Here is a 25,993-nt window from a genome sequence, read left to right as displayed (position 1 = left end):
ATCTTGGAGACCATCTCAGAATCCTATCTACCACAATAGATATTTTCTAATTTTGAATATTTTTGGCATTGGATATTTTTTTTTTATTAAAATACATGTAAATATGAAAGAAAAAGAAAGAAGACAAAGAGTATGTCATGAAAATATCTCTATTACTACTGACTTTCAGTATCCTTCCCAGTTTGTTGCAAACAATATTTAAAAAGATTCTTACATATGCTTCTAGGATATTCTATGCATCTATGTGCTAAAACACTATTTTTCACATTGCTTCGTTTTTCACTTAAAAATCTCCAAAATAGCCCTGGCCTGTGTTGTTCAGTGGTCAGAGCATCACTCTGCTCACTGAAGGTTCACGGGCTCAATTCCCAGCCAAGGGCATGTACTTGGGTTACAGGTTCGATCCTGGCCCTGGTTGGGGTGAGTGCAGGAGGCAACCAATCTATGTCTTTCTTTCACAGCAATGTTTCTCTCTCTCTCCACCCTCTCTCTTAAAAAAAATCAATGGAAAAAATATCCCCTGGTGAGAATTAATAACAACAAAAAATATCCATAATATATCACTAGCAGCACATATATATCTACCACACATGTATGCATATGTTTATATATACACTTGTAATATTATTCCATTGTGAAGATGTACCACGAATTATTTTAGTCCTGTGTTGATACAAATATATTTACTCTTTTGTTGTTGTAAACATTTCCCCCATTTATGTCATTTTACATATGTTCATATGTTATGGATAAAGCCCCAGACATAAAATTCAAATAGCAAGTGTTCTTAATGTTCTGATTAATATTGCCAATTTTTTTCAAAGATGTTGTGTCATTATACTCACAATTTTCTTATATTATTGCCAATGTTTCATTAGAAAATATTTAACTTTCCCAAACTTATAGGTGAACAATGACATTTCATTATTGCTATAATTTATATATTACTTGATACAGTCAAAAGCCATTGTATTTATTTTTTTGATAGTTGCCTATTTCTGTCCTTTAGTAGTTTTTTCTTATGATATTTCTTTTTTAAAAATATATTTTATTGATTTTTTACAGAGAGGAAGGGAGAGGGATAGTGAGTTAGAAACATCGATGAGAGTGAAACATCAATCAGCTGCCTCCTGCACACCTCCTACTGGGGATGTGCCCACAACCAAGGTACATGCCATTGACCGGAATCGAACCTGGGACCTTTCAGTCTGCAGGCCAATGCTCTATCCACTGAGCCAAACCGGTTAGGGCTCCTATGACATTTCTTGTCCCTTGGCACATAGTGGAATACTCAAAGAGGAGCACTAAATAACTAAGTACTTTAAAAAATGTAAAAAAAAAAAAAAAAAAAGATAATCTAATCTATGAGAACATTGCAAATAGAAGTAGGTGTTCAAATGGGAGACGACACCTGAAGAGATAAGTTATTGAATAAATTAGTTATCCAATGATTAGTCTCCTTGAAAAGCTTGAGAAAAAGAGGATACAATTATATTGTCATTTCACTCATGTGAAACAGGTATCACCTTAAAACTTCCCTAAAATGTTCTTTCTATCAAACATTTCATTTAAATATGTACATTGTTATAAAAAATTCACATTTTTAAAACTTCTCCATACATTAATTTCGAATGAAATCTATAGCAATTAAGACTACACCGGAACACTCCTGGTAGGGTTATAAATATAAGGACCAGCCTGGCTCCCTGCCCCTCCAGCCTCCGGCCTTCACATCTGGGGCACTTGAATTCCACTTGAAGGTCCAGTCCTACTTCGGGCCATGAACCCTGAAAAAACAAATGAGGATAGATTCCTGTCTCTGCATCAAGGTCCCTTCCACTGAGTGAGGACATGTGCCCTGGGTCATTTCATGGCCTTGAGGGGGAGTGCAGAGGCCAGGCTTGAAGTTTTCAGTCCATGAGCTACTGTGAGCCTAACTCTTCCTTCTTCCTTCCCTTACACCTTGATTTGTCCTCTCAGTCCAGTAAGTGAGCAGAGGCTGCCACAGCCCTTGCTAAAAGTTGGCTCAGAAGACAAAATGCACAACACATTCCACTCAGGAGCAAGAACAGAGTGTGGGACGCTCACACGTCCCTTGTTAAAACACACACGGGACATACACAGGCTTTCAGACCTCCGCGGGGTGTGTAGCTTAGCTGTAATTGCTCTCGTTTCTGTTTCTCTAACAGTAAGACTAAAATGGAAGGGGCCTGCATGCTTGCACAGAAGTGGCATAGCCCTTCGGAAGAGAGGGGGAGCGGAGAGAAAGGCTGAGGAGACTCTCTCTCCGCACTCAGTGGGGGGCCCTGCCAGAATAGGACCTCCTGAGAGGCAGAAGTTGAGCCGGTCGTATTTCATCCATATCTGTAACCTGAACAAATAGAACAATGAGGGAAGATGTCAACTTTATACATTTTCTAAAACCTGCTCTCAGAGAGAAAAGGGACCAATGAGGCTGCTTGGCTAGAAAAATAACCTAAGAGATGCTTAGCAGGAAAAGCCTTGGGATTTATAAGGTTTGTTCCCTCCACTTTGTGTTTCATATGTGGTAACTGCACCCCACCTTTACACTTGAATTCCTTAATTGATTTCTCGCCTACTATCCTGTTCCCTTTGGGTCTTCAACCCACTGTCTTTCAAAGGATCAGACTAAGAAGCATAAACCCACTCGTTGACTGCTTGTATGTACTAAGCAACTTGCTTTAATTGTCTGAACCTCAATTTCCTCATCTATTAAATGGTAATGATCACACCAACTTGATTGCTTTAATAATTTCAGAATGCCTTGACCATATTAAGATAATTATTGCAATTATTATTTCCTATCGTTAATAGGAACATTTAGTCGGGGCTTCTGCAACTGCTTGCTAAAGCCTTCTACCATCTGAAACTGTCCTACCCACCTCGACCCTGCCTGCCATGGAGGTGTGGGTCTCTCTGACAGAGCATGATTTTCGTTGTCGAGTTTCCTTATACTTGCTGCTGTTAAAGCCTGTCCTGACCACCTGCACCCACCATCAGCTCCCAGTGAATCTATTAATATCCAGCACCTGGCCACTCCCAGTCTGGCTACTCCACTGACTCAAGGTTCAGTCACTGGTATTACTCAGTGAACACATTATTGAGTTTAGCAAAAACCAGTGATAAATCCAACACATCGTCTAGTGAAACTCAATACGGTGGGTGCTCTAGGAAAAAATTTCAATTCAGCCACCCTCCTAACCCTAAAAGACTTATGAACACACTTTAAGCTTCCACAATGCAAAACTAAACATTGTTAAAGTGCTGAAGCTTAGCATTGCAACATAGTTCAAAAGAAGCTGACCACTTTTATGAACATGCCTAGTATGTTATCATGTTCTTGCTTTTAAATTTAATTTAGAGCTTATGCTGAGTCGTGTCATAGAGCTGGATTTATTTGTTTGGCAGACACTCAAAAAATTCTAAATCCCAATTACACGCACAGTGTTTTCCAAACCCAAACATGCACAGTCATTACCAAAACCTACTTCAAAAATGATTTTATTCTTCTATTCTTTAGCAATTCTTTTCATTAATGGCGCATAATCCTATTATATTTAATGCCTGACTTTTTTCATATTAGCAAGGAAATTAAAATGTAACTGTTACGCCCAATTCCAAGTACTTGAGTTCTGGGCTTTCCTGTCTTAGGTAGAAACTGTCTGTTTGTGGCTAAATGAGGGACTCACTAGCCCCTTAAAATAATGCTTCCCTGGTCTCTAATTTTGAAGGTCTAGGCTTTAGATATGGGGTTGTTTGATAACTCTTGCAGAGGTTGGAGGCCATTAGACTTTCAGGAAGGAAAGAGACCTACCTGATCCCTTGAGATTGCTGAGATGGTCATGCATTGATGAAGCCGCCCCTAAAGAAAGAGGAGGGGCCCTGGAGGTGCTGGAGAGGGACCTGAACAGGGGAGTCTCTAATGCAGTGGTTCTCAGCCTTGGCTGCACATTAGAATCACCTGGGAATCTTTTTAAAATCCTGATTTCTGGGCCTCACCCTCCGGAAATTCTGTGTCTTTGTTACTAATGTTGTGGCCCCACCCCATCACAAAGAAACAGAATTTCCGGAGGATGAGGCTCAGAAATCAGGATTTTAAAAATATTCCCAGGTGATTCTAATGTGCAGCCAAGGTTGAGAACCACTGGTCTAAGGGCTCTAGCTTTTGGAGTCTCAGCAATGGTCCTTGAGACTAAGCTTGAGTTCCGTAAAGAGGGGCACAATCAGGAAATCTCTGACCAGAACAATAATGCTTGATTAAGAGAAAACCATGAGGTGGTGATGGTGAGCATCAGGGACTGAGAACCAGAGTTACTTAGAAAATACCAAGAGGGAATAAGGAGGCTGTGAATATGAGCTGATATAGACCTTGGGAGGTGAGGCCACACGTTTTCCCTGCCTATAAAACATACTCGTGGTGTGACTTGTTATATGATCTCATGTGCTTCGTGGGTCTGTGTTCCTGACCCATTTATGCCCCCGACATGCACATCTATGATACTTGAGAGGTTACCCTAGAATTACTATTTCTGCTTCAGTCTGAAGCAAGACTCAACAATAGGCTCCGACTGAATTACTCTGTAATGAGTAACTGTTAGTGTGGAACACCTGTATCTCCCAGGGAATGTAATAAACTAGTCGAGTATCAGCTATTCCAGTGGTTCTCAACCTTGGCTGCACATTAGAATCACCTGGGAATCTTTTTAAAATCCTGATTTCTTTTAAAAAGATTCCCAGGTGATTCTAATGTGCAGCCAAGGTTGAGAACCACTGAGCTATTCGGAGCCAGCCAACCAATTCAACAGGGCTGGTTTTGTACATTCTAACTTATGGTGGGAATCTGAAGGAGGGGAATAGAGACTGGACAAAAAATGAAGAGAGAAGATTACATGACATGGAGTGAAGAAATGCTTCAGCTAATGTCTTTAAGATATCCTTGCCCTAGCTGGTGAGGCTCAGTGGATAGATTGTTGGCCTGCAGACTGAAGAGTGGTGAGTTCGATTCAGTCAAGGGCACATGCCCGGGTTGCAGGCTTGATTGACCATGGGGGCGTGCAGGAGGCAGCCAATCAATGATTCTCTTTCATCATTGATGTTTCTGTATCTCTTTCCCTCTCCCTTCCCCTCTGAAATCAATAAAAATACATTTTAAAAAAAGATATCCTTTAACAAAAACTAAGCTGTCTGATTAGATTATAAATTTGATAGAAGAGTTTTCACATTTCCAAAAGGCTATTACCTTTCCAGAATACCAGAATAATAGAACACTGTTTAAACTAGAAAATATTGAAAGAGTTTACATCAATTATGATAAAGAAGAAAAGACTAAGAAATGATTATAAATCCTCTTCAAGCACCTAAGGGCTTATCCTCAGGATGTTGAATAGTCATCTTTCTAGAGAATTTTAACAGAAAAACATTATGTAATTAGAAGAAACTTTCTGTAGTTAAAAGAAAATATAATAAATCCTATCTAATAAAGAGGTAATATGCAAATTGACCATCACTCCAACACACAAGATGGCCACCCCCATGTGGACACAAGATGGCTGGCAGGGGAGGACAGTTGTGAGGGACCAGGCCTGCAGGGGAGGGCAGTTGGGGTCAATGGGGCCAGCAGGGGAGCAGTTAGGCGTCGATCAGGCTGGCAGGGGAGTGGTTAGGGGGTGATTGGGCTGGCAGGCAGAGAGATTAGGGACAATCAGGCATGCAGGCAGGTGAGTGGTTGGGAGCCAGCAGTCCTGGATTGTGAGAGGGATCCCAGATTGGAGAGGGTGCAGACTGGGCTGAGGGACACACACACCCCACCCCCATGCACGAATTTTGGGCACTGGGCCTCAAATGCTCTTAGATTATGAAAGTCAAGTCAGTTGTATTACCTTCCTTTTATAAATGAAACTGAAATATAGCAATATTAAATCATTTTCTTAACATTGTAATGGAAAATGTATAGTAGAGTCAGTCTTAGTTATTATTATTTCCAGCCAAGTATTAAGGAGTCTTCATGCTCAATACAAATAAAAGTCAGAAAAGAAATAAATGTCTAAGAATCCTTACATAGATTTATTTTTAGAAATATAGATGTTAGCAAATGAAAGGCAAGAACTACACTTAAAATAGGAAATAAATTTTCATTAATGATTAAGTTAAATAAAATTTCTAGTCAATGAAAAGTCAATCCCGTGAACTTGAAAACACCCCAAAGTGTTAGAAAACTATATGAAAAGACATTGTCATGGTTGGTTTAAACTGTTAACTAATGCCCTTTAGTTTCCCTCCAGCTTTGGAATTTTATTACAGAAAAAACTGTGAAGATTAATGTTGTTAACATAATACATACCAACATTTTCTGAATTGGCTGTTGCAGTAGAGATGGACTACAATGTATCTGGAATCTATGTCTCTATAGTGTTTAACTCCCCAAAGGCTTGGAGGATGTTGTTGCTTGGCAATCATGCTCCACACAATTTGTAAATCTGCATATTCCGGCTCTCTCTTTACGTGAACTCAATAGAAAAATATGTACATACAACTTATTCCATTTTGCCCTCGACTCTCGAACTATAGAAAATAACAAGTGTTACATATCACACGTGTGGAGAGGCCATGGATGTAGTAAAGCTGAGAGCTGTTAACTCAAGGGAGAAAGAAACAAACCACGACAATTCTGGACACTTTGCAGGTAGTGGTGGTGATAGCCTGATTAAATTTAAAAATGGAAGATTTTAAAGATGGGTCACATTTATATAAAATATTTTTTCCAAAATTAACAGTTATGCAAAACTATTAATTCCTCAAAGATAGAAATATGACATTCTTATATTTATTTCTATTGCCTAACATAGTGGGATCAATGAATAAAATAAAATGTAAATAAAAATATTAGTGGTAAAGTTGGATCACTATAAATTTCAATTCCAAATATGGCAATTACATATTATACATTCCATTTGTAATTGGACTGGAAAGATTAATTTCCAAATTGTTTTGGTTTAAAATATGTAACTGAATTACAAAGTTAGTAAAGTAGTAAAAATGAGTTCAAATATGCAATTTTAATGACAATTTTATCCTACTTTAATGATTTTTCTTTTAGCAAAAGTTGGTCTTTTATTATAATTCAAGTAGAATTGAACTGATTGTTTTATTCCAACATAGGTTAAAATCAGTCAAACAACCAGTTTAGCTGACATTTTATTGGAGCTCATAGTTGCTATCTAAAAAGTGGCTTGGCATTGTGCAGATAAACCACAAACTCTATTTTGACAGTCTAAGTAAGGAAGAGGATTGAGATGGTGTTTCAGTCCAAAAACTCCCAAATAAATCCACAGTCACTTTTGCCTGGACTAGCCAGATATTTATTATGTGGAGCTGTCTTAAATTTTGTTTTCCACATTTGTTCTTGGGCAGTAAAACCCTAGAAGCTTAATTTTTTTTCCAGATACTATTAAGTAGCTATTTTTTTATTTTTATTTTTGGTAATGTTAGATCCATCTCATTCTTCATGATGTTTTTGGAAATGAAGCCAAGAAAATATGTCTACTATGAATATGATATGTAGAATCCACTAAAAGTCAGGTGAACTATTTTATACAAACATAAGAATTTAGGGATTTCAGAGCTGCAACACCATAATCTACAGTAAAGGAGGCAAGAATACACATTGGGGAAAAGACAGTTTCTTCAATAATTGATGTTGGGAAAACTGGAGAGATACATGTGAAAAAATTAAAATTAGATCACTTTCATACACTATATATGAAAATAAAGTACAAACTGGAGAGATACATGCGAAAAAATTAAAATTAGATCACTTTCATACACTATATATGAAAATAAAGTACAAATGGATTAAAGACTTAAACATAAGACCATAAACCATAACATTTCTAGAAGAAAACAGGCAGTAATCAATCTTAGACATTTTTTTATATATATCTTCTTTGGCAAAAGCAATAAAGTAAACAAATGGGACTATATCAAACTAAAAAACTTTTGCACAGCAGAAAGAAACCAACAACAAAATGAAAAAGCAACCTACTGAATGGGAGAAGATATTTGCAAATGATACTCCAATAAGGGGTTAATATCTAAAATATATGAAGAACTCAAAGCATTCGATATAAAAAAAAACCCTACATAATCCAATTCAAAAGGATCAGAGGCCCTGAATAAACATGTCTCCAAAGAAGACACAAGATGACCAAGAGACATGTGAGAAGAAGCTCAACATCAGTAATCATCAGGAAAATACAAATCCAAACCATAATGAGATACCACCTCACTGATTGGCTAAAATATATATACGCAATGTGGAGAATATGGTACTCATGTACACTGTTGCCAGAATTGTAAACTACAGCAGCCAGTGTGGAAACCAGTATGGAGGTTACTAAATAAAAATAGAACAAACATATGAACTAGAATTCCACCTCTGGTTACTTATCCAACAAAAATACTAATTTGAATATATATATATATATATATTCACTGCAGCATTATTTACAATAGCCAAGATATGGATGCAAACTAAGTGTCCATTGATAAACAGGTAAATAAATTTTACATATAGAACTGTAATATTACTCAGCCATAAAAAGAATGAAATCTTGCATTTGTGACAGCATGGATGGATCTAGAGGGTATTATGCTAATTAAAATCAGTTAGAAAGCCAAATACTGTATGGTTCCACTTATATGTGGAAACTAAACAACAACAACAACAACAACAAACAAGCACACTCTGAGACACAGAGAACAAACTGTTACCAGAGAGAAAGGCAGTGGAGAGATGGGCAGAAGAGAAGGAGGGGATTAAGAAGTGCAAACTTCCAATTATAAAATAAGTCACAGTGATATAATTTACAGCTCAGGGAATACAGTCAATACTATCGTAATAACTATGTCTAGTGAGAGATGATACTAAACTTACTGTGGTGATCACTTAGTAAGGTATTAAGGTATACAAATGTTGAGTCACTATGTTGCATACCTGAACCTATTATAATATTGCATATAAACTTATTTTTAAAAATATTGGTGAAATTTAAAGCCATTTCCTACATATTTTTTGTTTTAAAGCACCTAAAACCCCACAGTATTTCATACACATGTATCCTTCTATATAATATGCAAATTAACCCTCACACCCTCAAGAGATGGCTGCCTATGACCAGGCCAGCAGGGAGGTTAGTGAGGGACAAACAAATGATTGAACAAGCAGGCTGCATGGGGCGACCAGGCCAGCAGGGGATAGTTAGGGACAACCAGGCCGGCAGGGAGGAGGCAGTTGGGGGCAACCTGGTTGGCAGCGGGGGGCAGTTAAGGGCTACCAGGCTGGCAGGGGGGGAAGCTAGGGGTGATCAGGCCTGCAGGGGGTGGCAGTTAAGGGCAACCAGGCAGGCAGGCAAGTGAGCACTTAGGAGCCAGCAGTCCAGGATTGTGAGAGGGTTGTCTGACTGCCGGTTTAGGCTCGTTCCTTGGGATCAGGCCTAAACCAGCAGTCGGACATTCCCTGAGTGGTCCCGGATTGGAGAGGGTGCACCGGGCCTCTAAGAGATATATATATATATTTATTTATATTTATATTTATATTTATATTTATATTTATATTTAATTATTTATATTTATATTTATATAAATTTATATATATTTATAAATTTATATATTTATATAACATTTAAATATTATATTTATGTTATATATTACATAATATACATATTTAATAAATAGATCTTTAAAATAATTTAATTTTAGATATGGTATCTATCTTAAAAACAAGCTTCCATTTAATAGAGAAATTCTCTGAAAAAGGTCATATGATATCTGTTGACTGGAGCAGGGACCTCACTTCTTCCAAGGAATCTCAAGTTATTGTGAACAGTTGACCTCATATTCATCAAATATTTTGTCCTCACATATTGTGGTTTCTCAATAAAAGTATAATAATAACATATTCAAACTCTACTTCTTACCCTTCATCCATTAACGCTAGTTCTGCTCTTGTAAGCATACAAAGTCAGCCTCATCCTTTGGTCCTTAATACTTGAAGGTTGCTATTTTGAGCTGCTAAGTCTTCACTTTCCCAATATAAACACACCGACAATAACAGGACAGAAACTATTTCACAAAAGAATATTTATTACAGTCACAACTCTATTTCCTTCAAAATATAGAGTACACAGTGAAACAGCTGAAATACAGATAAAACAATTGAAATACACTCTAGAGAGATATTCCTATTAATGAAAGCCAAGATTTTATTTATTTTGTGTGTCCCATCGAGCTGTTAACTTTCACTGTTTGTGGTTAAAATTATTTCAGCTGTTGTAGTTCTTATTTTTGCTTGTATATTTGTTTTTTTCAGGGGTTTTTATTATTTACTGTTAAGCTAAACTTTAAATATCCTATAACTTGAAATCAGGAATGAAAAAACATAGCATGCTACTATCATTGCCCTCTACCAGCCCCTGTAGCAGGCATTGACAATTACAGCCCTTTTTCTTGCAAGGTCCAAATGCCAGTTCTGAATTTTCCTCCAGTCTTATGGTATTGACTAGTAATACTATATTCATTTGTCTTCACCTCTAATCTTGTCAGCAGGATGAATGTTTACATGCATTACCTTTAATCATGTTATTTTTAATGCTATGTTATTTAAGATATGCTTATTCCCAATTTTGACAACTAACCTATAAGCTATTGTTTCTAACTCATTCTTTGAAAATTTGATGAATCCTTTTTTTGTCTTTTTCCAGGTTGTCCTAATCTGATATTCATTTGTATTCTATTGTTTTAAAAACATATATTTGGAAGATAATTATGTACCTTTTATTTCTTTCTGTTTTTATACCAGTAAGCCTCATTGTGGGTGCCTTAGTTGTTGGCCCTCTTTTCAACTACTACCTCCTCGTAAATTTTTTCTTTTCCTTGAAAATTGCTTCCTTCCATACATGTGATCACAGGGGTGCAGGTGCAGGCAGGCATGCTAATTTTTATAAAGAGGAGAAAGTTGGCATTAGGAATTAGCATTTTCTCTCACTTTCTTGAGTAAGAATTTAGCCAATGAAAACTTACTGTCCTTAAAATAGTTATTAGGATTCTAACTTTGACCTTAGGTCAGTAAGTACATTTGTTCTATTCTTTAACTTTGAAGATTATTTACCTTAATTGAAGAGACAGAAACCAAAAATAAATCTTGATGGATGAAATAAATGTATTGGTCTCCATAGTATTTTAGAGGATTGAAAAACACACACAAACTATTTCAGGTAAGTATCTATATATAAAAGCCAAGCGACCAGACTGACTGGAACAACCAGAATGACCAGAATGACCAGTCCCTATGATGCACACTGCATCCGGCCAACTGGTCCAATGGGGGCAGGGCTGTCTGGCCAACCTCCCACGGCCCCTCCCCGGCTGACCAGCTAGCCCCATTGGCCCCAATCAGGTGGGCTGGCTGGCCCCAACCTGTGCACAAATTCATGCACTGGGCCTCTAGTTTAATATAATTATTATTGATATTGATTCATTATTTATTAAGTTAAAATATCCTAGACAGATAAATTTCAAATATTGCATTGTGACATACATGTTTTTATAATGACAGAGTACATTAGATGACAGTTTGTGGTGTGTAACCTATATTTTAATAATATATCTATTTGATGCCAATCATTGTAGATTTATAGTGTTCTCTTAATAAAATTTTAAATAAAAAATTCAAAATTTATGTTGCCATATCCATATCCAGAAGATTTTGACAAAGCTTATTTCAAAGTATCCATACAGTGACAAGAAACTCTGGGTCTCAAAACCATGTTTTTCCCTTCTCTTCCAGTCTACCACAATGGCATATTTATCAATTTATTTTCTTCTCTTTAGATTTTTCAGTTTCCCATTAAAATTCAAAAATCACTGAAATGGTAAAACACTATTCCATTATACACTTCCTAACTCTTTGACTATTCCTGCTTAACGTAATTCAAAGGACTCACTTAATCTATTAGCTCCTTTAATATTCAAGGTTCATAGAACTCTGTTTGGTCCCTTTGACACCCCACACCACTAATTTTTAAACTTTTTTTCGTGCTAACCACCTGAGGGATAGAGAAAATTCGTATCAGTGATTATGAACCATGCACATACTTCCTTTTAGAGTGGGCCCTTTAAAGGGCATTCTGGAAATTCTTAGAAGCAAAATGTTTGAGGAAGTGCAATCAATATCCATTAGAGCCAGAGCCAGGGATCCTTAATATCCTTCAGTGAGTAGAAAGGGAGATTGAATACAGTAGGACAGTCACTGCCAAATCAGGATAATCTACCACAAATGTGTAACAGAGGAGATTTGAAGCAACTGTCATTGGACTTAGAGGAAATATGGTTAAACTAATAATACACTAAATCAGATCTAACCTAATTTTGTAAAGATAATTTTAGAAGTATTTCATAATATTGCATAAAAATATTTTTGTAACACCATGATTATAAATTGAAAAGATGTCTATTTGGATTACCTGAAAATTTTCAGCAGTATTCTGATACTACCCCTATTGTTATACAATACATATCCAATATTACTCTTTCTTTTTCTAATCCATTCCCTAGTTCAAATTACCGATGAAATATAACATGTTAAAGGTATTTTTAGGCACTAGAGATAAAATTAATGCTTTGACAGGAGGCATACATAGGAATATACTTAATATTGGATAGTCCATCCTATCAAATGCCATAAGGTAGATGATTATTTTGACACTATATTTCTAAATTGGATCTTGTTTCTGAGAATACTGGTTATTTTATTGTCTCTATGACAGCTGGCAATTTGTATTGATGTGATATTCCTTTTTAAACTAAGATGAATTTTCTTTATCTGCCATGTACAAGCAAGTCTGGTTTTAACTTACCACTCTTTTAGGATTTTTTTTCTTTTCATTAAGAATTTTTTTAAATTTATTTTTCAACCACAGTTTACATTTAATACTATTCCACACCAGTTTCAGGTATGCAGAAAAGTGGCTGGAAAACCATGCACTCTACAGAGCAGACCCCCACTGCCCCAAGTACCCACCTGGCCCCATACCCTGTTATCTCTACATTATTGACTATATTCTCCATCCATTCTCCATCTCTATTATGCAACTACCAATTTGTGCTGCTTAATCCATTCACCTTTTTCATCCAGCCCTCTACCTCCCCTTCCCTCCGACAGCTATCTGTCTGTTCTCTGTATCTGTAAGTCTGTTTCTATTTTCTTCTTAAGTGAAATAATATAGTATTTATCTTTCCCTGACTAGCTTATTTCACTTATCATAGTACCCATTTATGAGTTCTATACATTTTGTCAAGATTTCCTTATTTTTTATGGCCAAGTAATATTGTATTGTGTAAATGTACCACAGCTTTTTTATCCACTCATCTACTGATGGGCACTTGGGCTGCTTCCAAATCTTGGCCATTGTAAAAACACTGCAATGAACATAGGGTGCATCTATACTTTTGAGTTAGTGTTTCAGTTTTTTTTTTGTTGTTGTTAATATTCCCAGAAGTGGAATCAAGAGTCATAAGGCAATTCTATTTTTAATTTTTTGAGGAAACTTCACAGTTTTCCATTGGTTACTTCATTATGTCATCTAATTTATTAGTAATTAAACATTTATATACTTAAACGCATCATTTTAATTATAAACTATTTTTTTAGTTGTCTTTATATTGTAGTTGAGACATCATGGTAATTATTTTTAAATTATACACATTAGTGTATAATACTTTTTATCTAATTTCATTTATTAGTAACAAGAGGATTTAATGCTACTTGTCACTTGGAAGAGATGTTGGTCTAGAAGCATTGGAAACCCTTTGAAGACAAGAATTTGGATGCCATTTTTCTACACACCAGATACTAACACAATATCTTCAATGTAGTACCAACTAAATCAAGGTATATATTAAGTCCGCTTGTATACTGAGGATTTTAATATGAATCAAAATAGCATCCTAATTTAACCCTAACTTCACGATTACCATTTTATATGGATTTAGATACATAAATAAAACACTTATTGGTGAAATATTACTGATTGATATTTTGATTCATATAATTATTTATGGTACAGTTCCATAGTTAGAAAAAATATTGGGATGGACTGGTAAAATAATTTTTCTTTTTGCTTTGAGATTCACAACTAAGAAATTTTCAACAACACATCAACAAAACATTCTATAGTCTTATGTTCTATATTTTTGATCCTCTGAAGACATATAAAATTCTTTAGATGAAATAAAGTTTAACTAAATAAAGACTTGTTTACATAATCTTTGCTTAGTAACATGAGTTTTTATATCCAACCTCTGCTTGACAGGCTGTAGACATTATAATGCAATAAATGGGATAAAGACATTTCACCTTTTAAAGGTCTGTTTCCATTTTAAACTTATTTTTAAGAAAGCCTTTGGTAAGATGTACTTGGCAGTTGGCCTTGTTTATTCTTCTTCAGTTTGAGAAATGAGAACAGGGAAGGACATTTTAAAATTTGATTTAGGAGAAAGATATAAAGATAAATATGAGTTAATCCCCAGGCTCAATAAAATTATAGTACACTAAGAGAGACAAAATTAAATAAATTAACACAAATAGACATTTTAAATATTGATAAGTAAGCTCAGAACAAACAAAGAAGCCATCTCTGGGTAAAATTTCCCAACTGTGAATACTATCTCTCTCTGAAAAAATATACATAAATAAAATTATACATGCATATACTAATTATTTGTGTTATCTCAAATTTATTCATTTCTTTTCAACCAGAGTAAGACTGTCTTTCCTTTATCTTTTCTCTCTTCCACTGAAAATTTCAGGTATAACTAGCCAAAGTTATTTCCAGGTTTTTGGTTTTATTTTACCTTCTTTGGGTCATGAAACAGACCTTTAGTAAAATGTTACCTCTTACCTGAGCTAACCTGGTATCTGTTATCACAAATATTATCCTCATCCCTCCCCCCAGGTTTAACATAACCCCATATCTGAAATCTTTTGCTTCTATTTGGAAAATCATTCTTCTTATTACCTCATTCTATAAATGTTCCCACGAACCACTAGTCCTTTGTTTTAAATCACATTGGGAGGGTAGCTTGAGAGCGGAGAAGGGTCTCTAACTATCTATTGAGATAACCAGGTTTTACAGGCAATTATCGATGGCCAATTTAACAAAGCCTAAATTAATACGGACTGCAGAAATTACCTTTGCCTTGAGATTCTGAAGAAAATAGATAGATGTATTACCTACAATATATAGATGGAAAAGCAGTAACATTCACTAAATATCTGACACATTTTAAAAAAAAACACTACAATTCAGATACTTGGTAGAGCCATGAAAAGTTTTTTTCCTAATTCTTTTTCTGATACTCTTTATATCAGAATTTTTATAAACTAAATCCCACTGGGACCTAGCTCTCCATGAAGTTATTCATTTTCATGATTTCTTGTATCATCTGGCTTTTGCAAAATTGTAAGCACATTGAGAGCAAGGGTTGTATGTTTTCTTCATTTTGTAATAACTTACTTCTATTTTATGGACCTCACAGGAGCACCATAAATATTAACAAACTATAAAAGAGCATCTAAAAATTGGGTTCCAAACTCTTCAAAGTTAAGAGGGTTTTCAAATTATATTATGCTATTAGTAATATACAGTTATATTTTTGGGCCATTAAGATTTTGGTAATCTGATTTGTAACTTGTATTATAAATTCTAAGTAATGTATTTTTCATTTTCAAAAGAGATGCTATACAGGATAAAAGTTGAAAATATAGAAGTATTTTGTCCTTAAAATATATACACTCATGAAAGCAAATTTCTAGAGTTTATTAAATTAATAGTATGAATAGCCATAGAAAAGTTAGAATTCAGATCAATCAAAGAACCATTGTTCTGCTGAAATTTCAATTCAAACTTTGTTAGGGTCACAAAATGTGAGAGGTCAAGCTCATTACAGACTTTGTAACTGGTATTAAGTCATCTAAGCAGATGGTGAATATATTATATTGAATAATAATGAACAATACATCTGTAAGAAAAATTTATTCACTCTTTAAAATAATTTATAAAAAATTTCAATGTAAAAATGTCATACTTAACATTACAGAATAAAATTTTAGAGGTTTACCTGTAAAACAAAGTATAGATGAACTCCCAAAGAAAAATGCTTTAATATTACCAATGAAATGAAATTGCAGCATTCTGTAAAAGCATAGTCTATTAATCTTATCTGGTGGCACAGAACATGAAAACACAATTTCTTCTTTTAATTAAAGGATAAGAGATTCCTAACTGCTAATATATTATAAACTCTGCCATCTTCTACATTATAGGTTTGAGAAATGAAAGAAATATCTGAAAAGAACAAAACTCCCTATTAATTTCCATGGCTCTGTGGTCATACTCTCCAGGGTAAAGAAAACTATAGTTGTACAACAACTTGTTTAGTTGAGGTGCCATGATTTTTATAATGATACATAGAAAACTATAGTTGTACAACAACTTTAGTTGAGGTGCCATGATTTTTATAATGACACATATACTATGTTTAATTTTTGAAAAAAATGGAAATGCCCATTGTAGAGTTTATTAATGATGTCTAACAGATTGTTTCCAATTTTATATGATAAGAAATAGAAAGTAGCTCTGGCCAGATGGCTCATTTGGTTGGAGCATCGTCCCATGCTACAGATATAACCTTCAATCAATTCAAAACCTTGTCATCCAACATACAGGTAGATGAATTATGGGTATGTAATACTTCTAGTAGCTTAAAAATTTAATAAAACTATGGTAGATGGATTGTTTTTTACCTATTTAAAAAGTAAGATTTTTTTAAATGCACATGGTTATAGTTATCTGAATAGAAAAATTAGCTTTCATACCCAAATAGTATATGTTAGATTTTAAAACTGATAACAATAAAATATACATTATGATTGAATTTTTAATCAATTTCATGGTAAAGTATTTGTATAGATTTTGTCAAATCAATAAAAGTTAAAGTTAGTGTGATAGTACAATACATTTGCAGATTTCTAGAATAGAGTATTATAATTTGGATTGATTTATATGTTATTTTAACTGACATTTTAGTTTTAAAAATACAGAAACATTCCCTCATACAATATCCTTTTGAAGGGTCTCCAATACAAATAGAATTTTAGTATGAACAATTTTCATTCTTTACTATTTTCCACTCTCACATTCTTTTTTCTCCTCAAAAAAGCAGTGGTTTTAATTTCAATATTGGATGACCATCATTGCTTTGTACCTAAAAATCTTATGATATTGTTTTATAGCAAAATTATATAACAATTTTATGTTGCAAGATCTGGTAGATTATTTTGCAGTTCTTTGTGGCATAGAGCACAATTCTTTTAAAAATAATTTTAGAAATTAAGAAGTTTTATACATTTTTTCCTGTTAATACTTACACTAAAACTTCTTTTAAAAGCCTTCCAGATCAAGGAAGATATAGAAAATGTAAATAAACAATATAAATCAAATTTAAATCAACTTTCTACTCAACACTTTATTTCACTTCGGAGGTACTTAGCATTGAGGACAATAAGTAAAGTCATAAGTTTCTAGTGAAAAATATTGTTTGCACGGATTCATGAAACTGAAGAAACAAGCTGATTGAATACAAGAAATGTCAGAAATACACTGACACACTTTTTAATGATCCTCAACTTTTCAGAATTTATGAATTATTATTTAGGCACTTTGCTTTCACCTTTCCTTGGCCAAATTGATATGATGGACATTTTACAACATAGCTATCTTCTGTTGGAAGATAAGTAGAAAACTAGAAGATAAGTTAAATACCATCCTATCTAATAAAGAGGTAATATGCAAATTGACCATCACTCCAACACACAAGATGGCCACCCCCATGTGGACACAAGATGGCCAGCAGGGGAGGGCAGTTGTGGGCGATCAGATCAGGCCTGCAGGGAAGGGCAGTTGGGGGTGACCAGGCTGGCAAGGGTGGGCAGTTAGAGGTGACTGGGCCAGCAAGGGAGGGCCGTTGGGGGCGATTGGGCCGGCAGGGGAGCAGTTAGGCGTCGATCAGGCTGGCAGGGAACTGGTTAGGGGGTGATCAGGCAGGCAGGCAGGCAGGTGAGTGGTGGGGAGCCAGCAGTCCCAGATTGTGAGAGGGATGTCTGACTGCTGGTGGGATTGGGCCTAAACAGGCAGTTGGACATCCTTGAGGGGTCCCAGATTGAAGAGGGTGCAGGCTGGGCTGAGGGCCTCTAGTTAATAATAGTTAAAAATTTTTGAGACATATAAATAATCACTCATCACCTCTAATAGTTATATTATCCTTTTATTCAGAATCCCCTTCATATAAACTTTTTATAAGATTCATATAAACTTGAATAATCCTGAAAAAAATCTGTCAAATATGGGTATATTTGGTGCTATTTAGTGTAAGAGTGGAATTAGGCAACACAAGAGGATCTAGATCAGGGGTGGGCAAACTTTTTGACTCAAGGGCCACAATGGGTTCTTAAACTGGACTGGAGGGCCGGAACAAAAGCATGGATGGAGTGTTTGTGTGAACTAATATAAATTCAAAGTAAACATCATTACATAAAAGGGTACGGTCTTTTTTTTTTTTTTTTTTTTTTAGTTTTATTCATTTCAAATGGGCCGGATCCGGCCCGAGGGCTGTAGTTTGCCCACAGCTGATCTAGGCAATTCCACTGCTAAGAAGGAGAAATGTTTATTCCTACTGTCTACTTGAATCTACTTAACACTCCTTTGAGAATTACAGATGATAGATATACTTTTCTAGAGTAAAGTGAAATATTTGGTGAAGCATACTGAAAAGCATCATACACTATATACTTCACCAAAACTACTTGGCCCAAAGATGGATAATCACCTTAGAGATTAGAGACTCAGTGGCTACTGGTTTCTAAATCTTCTGCAGAAATCCCCACCTGATTAGTTATTGCCAAAATAACTCCTTTAAAGTATCCTTTGTTTATTAAATGATTGTTTTCTCTAACATGCTAGGCAGTCTCAGCTTTGGAATCCTACAATCTGGGTTTTTCAAATGGGACACATATGGGTTTTAAATTTTGTTTTTAATTATGAAATCATATAGAACTTCAAAATCCTCATCTCTCAAGAGATAAGTATGTGAACTTTGTAAATATTTGTATTTATATACTGAGAAAGCAAATGCAAAATTCTTAACAAGTGGCTGGCATATTAATACAAATTCCACATGGGGATAGTTAATGCTAAGTATTATTATTTTTTTCTCAAATCAGCAGTTCTGGAACTTTTTGGTCTTAAGAACTGTTTTGCAGTATTAAAAATTACTGAGCACTAAAGAACTGTGTTTATGTGGATTATAGCTGTTGAAATATCATAAAGTTGAGAAAGTATTATATTTATTTAATTCATTTGAAATAATAAACTGGTTAAATAAATATTAACAAATAGTATTTGCTATACAGGAACTATATTTCTAAAACAATTTTAAAAAGACAATCTGCTGTGATATGTGATATGTCTTATTTCTTGGAGGTCTACGAGGAAAATCTGCCCTCACATAGAGGCATAGTTGGAAAAGGATACAATGTATTAACCGTTTTGTAATGGGTAGATATTCTTTTCTTGATGCCACAGAAAAACTGAACAGTTCCTAAACAGCCACAATCTAGCTAGAGTTAATTTCATGCTAGAGGGAAACTAAACTGAAGCAATATCATAAATATTTCATACTCTGTTATATTAAAATCTACTGACCTATCTTGCAATGTAAGTGGGTTTTATTGGAAAATATTGATTCACTGAGATTTTCAGATCTCCCAAATGTTGACACATTAAATTATTGTATTAGTTTGCTAGGGCTGCCATAACAAAGTAAAGCTTAACTGTGTGGCTTAAATAACATAAATTTATTTTCTCACAATCCTGGAGGCTAGAAGTCCAAGATCAAAATAAAGGCCGGAAAGCTTTCTTCTGAGACCTCTCTCGGCTTTGAGATGGCTGTCTTCCTATTTCTGCACATTTCCTTTCCTTTCTCTGTGTGTTTGTGTCCTACTCTCATTTCATAAGGACATCAGATGCTGGGGTGGGGTCCTTCCTACTGACCTGATTTAACTTTACCACTTTAAAGATCCTACTTCCATACATTGTCATATTCTGAGTTAATGGGGTCTAGGAGTTCAAAATATCAATTTGGAGGGGATGTAATTAGGCCCTTAAAATTATCCAATAGCAAAAATCACATTTGTTAATACTGGCATCAATTTCATCAGAAAAATCTAAGTATTGTTTAGCCATACTGGAAGGTACAGGTTTTTCAAAATTCTAATTTTGTTTTGCACGCTTAAATTTTACCATTAATAATAGAGAGTGTTGGTTGTTTACTTTGAAGACACAAGAACAGTTTGATGATTAAAAAAGAAAAATTCTGGCCTGGCCAGTGTTGCTCAGTGGTTCCAGAAGGTCATGATTCGATTCCTGGTCAGACCATATGCCCGGGTTGTGGTCTCCATCCCCAGTGTGAGTATGCAGGAGGCATCCAATCAATGATTCTCTCTCATCATTGATGTTTCTATCTTTCTCTCCTTCTCCCTTTCTCCTAAGTGCAGGCTACTAGCCGTTGGCCTTCCTGCCTGCCTGATCACCCCTAACCCCTCTGCCTGCCTGCTTGATTGCCCCTCACCACTCGCCTGCCTGCCTGATCTCCCCTAACCACTTGCCTGCCTTCCTGATGGCCCCTAACCACCTCTGCCTCGGCCCCTGCTGCAGAGGCTTTGTCCAGAAGGACATCCAGAATGATGTCCGGAAGATATTTTGGCTGTCCAGTCTAATTAGCATATTACGCTTTTATTATTATAGAAGATTAGGCAACCAAGTCTATGTTTTATTTTTGTGTCTCACCATCACAGATCCCTAGCTATGTTTTGTTTTCAGCTCCTAGGAAGTTCCTGAAATATTTTTTAATTATTAGACAAGATATGTAGTTACCAGCATTTCTCTCTTTTTAAAGTTTCCTTCCTTCCTTCCTTCCTTCCTTCCTTCCTTCCTTCCTTCCTTCCTTCCTTCCTTCCTTCCTTCCTTCCTTCCTTCCTTCCTTCCTTCCTTCCTTCCTTCCTCCCTCCCTCCCTCCCTCCCTCCCTTCCTTCCTCCCTTCCTCCCTCCCTCCCTTCCTTCCTTCTTTCCTCCCTTCCTCCCTCCCTCCCTCCCCCTCTCTCTCCCTCCCTCCCTCCCTCGATTCTTTCCTCCCCTCCCCTCCTTCTTTCCTTCTCTATTTAGTTTGCTCAATTCCATCCTTATTGATGAATGCTATTAATTTCATAAACATATTCACTGAAATATCTTCTTAAAAGGCAGCATGACATAAAAGGCTTTTAATTAATGAGAGTAAGATTAGACATCTTGCTCTCTCACTAATTAAGTACCCTCCTTTCAAAGTTACACTCTCTGAGTTTTAGTTTTCTTATCCCGAAATAATATCTGTGTTGCAATTATACTGGGAAACTTGAAACATAGTATAAATTTTCTTAAAACTATAAAATATGAAAAGTAATTTAAAAAATACTTTTACTGCATGGGAAATAAAGCTAGTTAAGGATAAAATCTATAACCACATATAAGCTGTACACCTTTGAGGAAAGCCAATAAAATATTTTATTAGAATATATTTCTCAACTGTCTTCTTTCATTATATTAATATAACATTTTAGTTACTTTTCTTCTATCATAGCCCTCTCCAAGCATATCAAATACTATATCTCTAAGATCACTCTTATTTCAAAGTATACCTCTGCTTGCTTATTGTACCTAACTTGAAGGATACATATACCTTCAAGTTAGACATTATTAAGAAAAATGTATTCAAACTTATTTTTAAAGCCACAGGGAATTCTCTACCTCTTGAAATATATGAACCAGTGGTTTATGGTATTGATTATTTTAGTAAAAGCAAAGGAGAATAAATGGGTTTTTTTTAGTGGGCATAGTACATCAAAGTTGATATCAGTCAAATAAGATGGCCTACAGGTATTTCCATCTGAAAGAATTATGAAGGCTTTGTTCTCAAACATTCATGTAACTCTGGATCAAATTGTAACCTGCGTCATTCTTTGCTAGTAAACAATTTGCTTTCTGTGTGTGTGTGTGTGTGTGTGTGTGTGTGTGTGTGTGTGTGTGTTTAATCTTGAGGAATACACAGAGCCTTTGCTCAGGGTTGGTCTGAAAGCATTAGATAGTTCTGATAAATGAGTATTTAGAAATTTGTTAAAGACGTACTTTGATCTTAAGGGGCAATACTGCATAAAAAATATAATCAAGATATATATATATATAATTAGAATAGACTATTTGTCCTGTATATAATGAGCATCACCCTGTGCAATGAAAGGTTGCCTAGTCAGGGCATGAAAGAAAGACAACAGCCTATCTCACATCCATGTTTCTCTTTCTCTTTGTCTCTCTCGGCGCTCCCTCTCAGCATGTCCTTGGGTGAGGATTTTTTTTTAAAAGTGTGTGTCATGGCTTTTTAATCTATTTTTAAAACCAGAGTATAGAATAAGGAAATTAAATATAAATCTCTATTTCTAGTGATTTTTTCATTTTAAAAATGATTAATATCTATCCTTTTGACGTATTGGCTAATGAAAAGTCCATATTAATATTTTCCAGAGAAAATTTTACATAAAGAGCTATAAAGGTGGCATTTTCAAAGTACAGATCAGTGTTTTCCACTTAATTTTTATATACAACTCATACCTGTGATTTTAAGTCACTAAATTTTTAGAAGTTACTGTGCATATTTTTTATTCCTGGCTACGTCACCATGTTAAATTGTGATTTTAAAAAAATTATCATATATAATATAACAAAAAAATGACATGCGTCTTATACAGATGAGGTTGGTCAGTATAAGTTTCTCTAAGATAAGCAGAAAATTCTCAAATGTTTTTGTTTGACATGCTTTATTCAGTCATCCTTTAATTCATTCATAAAACCTATAGCAAATATTTATTGAAGAAACTATGTAGAAGTCAATCTCCAAAAAGAATTTTAATTAGAACTTGCTTTTTATTTTCTTAAATTGACTTTTTACTTTAACTTGTTAAGTCAATAATTTTTGACTATGTAAATTCTCAAGTTAACTTATGTACTTGAACATGATGAATCATGGAGCTTTTTGAGAAGTGATTGCCATACTTATATTTAGGAATATGATTTGATATTCTTCTTTTTAAAAGCTATTGCTATTTTAGTGACTTTGAAAACTAAGAAGAGTGCTAATCCAATCTTTATTTAAACATTGTTGGCTTATTTTATCTCTTTCTTTTCTTAGACATTATATTAAATTCATACTATATTTTTTATGAGCCAGGATGCACTTATAAAACCATATTGAAATTGGATTTTACAATTCTGCCCTAAACAGAAATTAATTTGAAGCCCCTTGTATGTAAGTTTCTGAGTAAAGAGAATAAAAGTCAAGCTCATGCACTAAGAGATTATATTTCATTATTAATATGTGCAACTTTTATTATCTTGAACAGTCTTATATGAAGTTGCTCATATTATGTGTGCTTTTAATTTATAGTGTCAGGAAATTTTTAAAAATTGTTTTTACTTAGGAGTCTAATTTCCTTATAATTTCTGAGTATGAGATGGTAAGGAAGGAAATATTAAAAATTACAAAATGTCATATTGTGTCACATGAGGAAACAAGTTAGGTGCAATGAATTCCTCTTATTAGCACATTTAAGAGCAGATGAGAATGAAATCAGTGCTGTGAAAGTAGAGCCAAGAGCATTCTTTAATTGCCCCCTTATCTTTTCTTTGATCATTGCCCAAGACGTATCAGTTATTATATAAAAAATAATTTGATACCTTACTGCCTCATGGAGTTATTAATATACTTTTAACCTTATCCTAATAAATTTTTATGCACTTTTTTTTTTGCTTATCATTTATTTTCTTGTCTCAAATAGTCACTCTATTACAGAAGATTCTCCCACTTTATCAAAGGAGTAGATTTCTCAAAGGCCCTTGGCAAAAATCACTTTGATAATTCGCTCACTCTCTCTGATTCCTTCAGGTCAAGTCACATCTTTTTTTATTTTTTAACTTAAATATTGACTTTTATTCAAGCAATAAAGTTATGTGAATATAATAGGAAAGAAATACAAACTGAAGTTTTGACAGGTTGGAGAGTTAACACTTTCCCACATTTCCAAATAGATGCATTAATATGTTGAAATAATTTTTTTTTTTGTTATTACATGATTGCATGGCTTGTGCACAATTGAACATGACTAAGTCTGAAGTAAAGAACAATAAAGATTGGCAATTATTATTATTCAAAATGAAGAATTAGTAGGGAAGTTATCAAAAAGAACATGTAATACTGGAAAGATTGGAACTGTAAGACGTTTGATATACCTATATATATAAAAGGCTGAGTGACCGTCCGACTGTCCAACCAGCCGGTACCTATGGCACGCACTGACAACCAGGGGGCAGATGCTTAATGCAGGAGCTGTCAAGCTGCGGTCACTTGGCAGCAGTGGTTCTCAGGTGACGCACCCAGGAACCAGAGAGGAGGGAGCCCAATTCCACGTGGAGCCACACGGGTCCACCTTTGGCCTGGGGCACTGTCGGGCCCAAATCTGGTTTACTGCACACTTGTGTTTGCCTTCCACCCCTTGTGTGATAGAAACTTTTCAGAGTGCCCACTCACACTCCAGGACTCTTCGGGGGATGTTAGACAGCCTGTTTTGGCTGGATCCCCACAGGCCAGGCCAAGGGACCCCACCTGCCAGAGGGACCCTGCTCACTCCACAGATGCCCTTAGAGCCACGGGGCTGCCCCAGGTGTGACAGGCCAGGGAGGGACCATGGGAGGTTGGCTCCAGGGTGTGTCTGGCCTGTCTCGCCCAGTCCCGCCCCACAGGCCACCTGGGACCGCCTGCATTAGTCCCTGCATCAGAGCCAGCACTGCGAACCAGAAGACCCAAATATGAGTTTTCTTTCTTTTTCTCTGACCCCCCACCCCCACTCTGCAGACACTCTTAGAGCTACAGTGTCACCTCAGGAATTCTAATTAATTCCTTTCAATGTGCACAAATCTGTGCACTGGGTCCCTAGTTTTATTAAATGCATTAATGAGGTCTTGACAAAATTCCGGTCTTGCCATGCAATCTATCCTATCTAATAAAAGAGAAACATGGTAATTAGCCGTATGTCCGCTACCCTTCCCATTGGCTAATCAGGGCGATATGCAAATTAACTACCAGCCAAGATGGCGGCCAGCAGCCACTAAGCTTGACGCTAACATGAGGCTTGCTTGCTTCAGTGACGGAGGAAACCAACGTTCCCTGCCTGCCTTGCCGGCCTCTGAGCTTGCAGTTTGAAACATTGTTACAAATATGGAAGCTAAACAATACCCCAGAAACCTGCTTTCAGCCAGCTGGGAACTCAGAGCTGGAGTTGATACAGTGTTTCGATTATAGAACCCAAACAAACCAGATACCTGCTTTCAGCAGCAGAGGCCTCAGAGCTGGAGCCAGAGCTAAAGCTGCCCCAGAATGAAAAAAAAAAGAAAAAAAGGAGCAGTTGGGAGCTTCAGTCACCTGCCAGCCTGAAAACAGCCCTCAGCCCCTCACCCAGACTGGCCAGGCACCCCAGTGGGCCCCCCACCTTGAAGGGTGTGTGACCAGCTGCAAACAGCCATCATCCCCTCACGCAGGCTGGCCAGGCACCCCAGTGAGGACCCCCACCCTGATCCAGGACACCATTCAGGGCAAACCAGCCGTACACCAGGCCTCTAGCCTATATAGTAAAAGGGTAATATGCCTCCCAGCACCGGGATCAGTGGAGTCGCGAGGCTTCCCGGCACCAGGATCAGTGTGACAGGGGGCAGCGCCCAAACCC

The sequence above is a fragment of the Myotis myotis genome, unplaced genomic scaffold, assembly GCF_014108235.1.
Source record: "Myotis myotis isolate mMyoMyo1 unplaced genomic scaffold, mMyoMyo1.p scaffold_m19_p_11, whole genome shotgun sequence".
Lineage (NCBI taxonomy): Eukaryota > Metazoa > Chordata > Mammalia > Chiroptera > Vespertilionidae > Myotis > Myotis myotis.
Note: the sequence above shows the minus strand (reverse complement) of the source record.